This window comes from Opisthorchis viverrini (assembly GCF_000715545.1).
Source record: "Opisthorchis viverrini unplaced genomic scaffold opera_v5_228, whole genome shotgun sequence".
Lineage (NCBI taxonomy): Eukaryota > Metazoa > Platyhelminthes > Trematoda > Opisthorchiida > Opisthorchiidae > Opisthorchis > Opisthorchis viverrini.
Window position 1 is genome coordinate 422,338 of NW_008751882.1, and position 714 is coordinate 423,051.

Consider the following 714-nt stretch of genomic DNA (forward strand, 5'->3'; position numbering starts at 1 on the left):
AAAATTCAACAATTACTCGTGTGTACTCCGTGAACAGATTGAACCACGAAAAAATTCACAAATTTGCACGAGGGAAAAACGAAACCGATTTCGAACGTACCGCGCCGACAGCGCGGGTGAATTTGCGGTTGCTCTGTGGAGGAGTCTATCGCTGGGCCTACACCAAAGCCACGGTCTAATCAGAGGTCAACTGTGTGGATGAGGTTGGTTGGTTTGTAGCGCTTTGGATATCTGTTTCCAGTGGCAGTGACCGGTTCGGCAGACATCCGAGGAGCCGACTCCTAAAACCTTGTTTGATTTCTGGGCCCATTAACATCCCAATGGCTAAGCGAGTTATGTGAGTCTTGCGTCGACCTGGAAAGCGCAATGGGGAGCAGGAACGCATAATTGCATCATCGGAGCCCACTTTGGCATTCCAGGAGGAGCGGCATGCAGTGGTCGACCCTGGCCACCGGTAACTGACGGTGATGTGGTCGACTGGTCCTTTTGTGCTACGCATGCCAAAACACCGTCTACCAAGACGAGTGTTGTTCTCCGTGCCTCCTTCGGGATGGCGCAAACCGCGAGGTGGACAGCACATGACTTGGCAAAAAGGCGTGAAAGAGATCACGAAGAGTTTGGGTGTTGTTGGTGTGGTGAGACTTCCAGGATGGGGTCCCCGTGACCCCGTCTGTGCTTGGCTGGAGACGTTGCAAGAAATGGCGGCTAATCGAT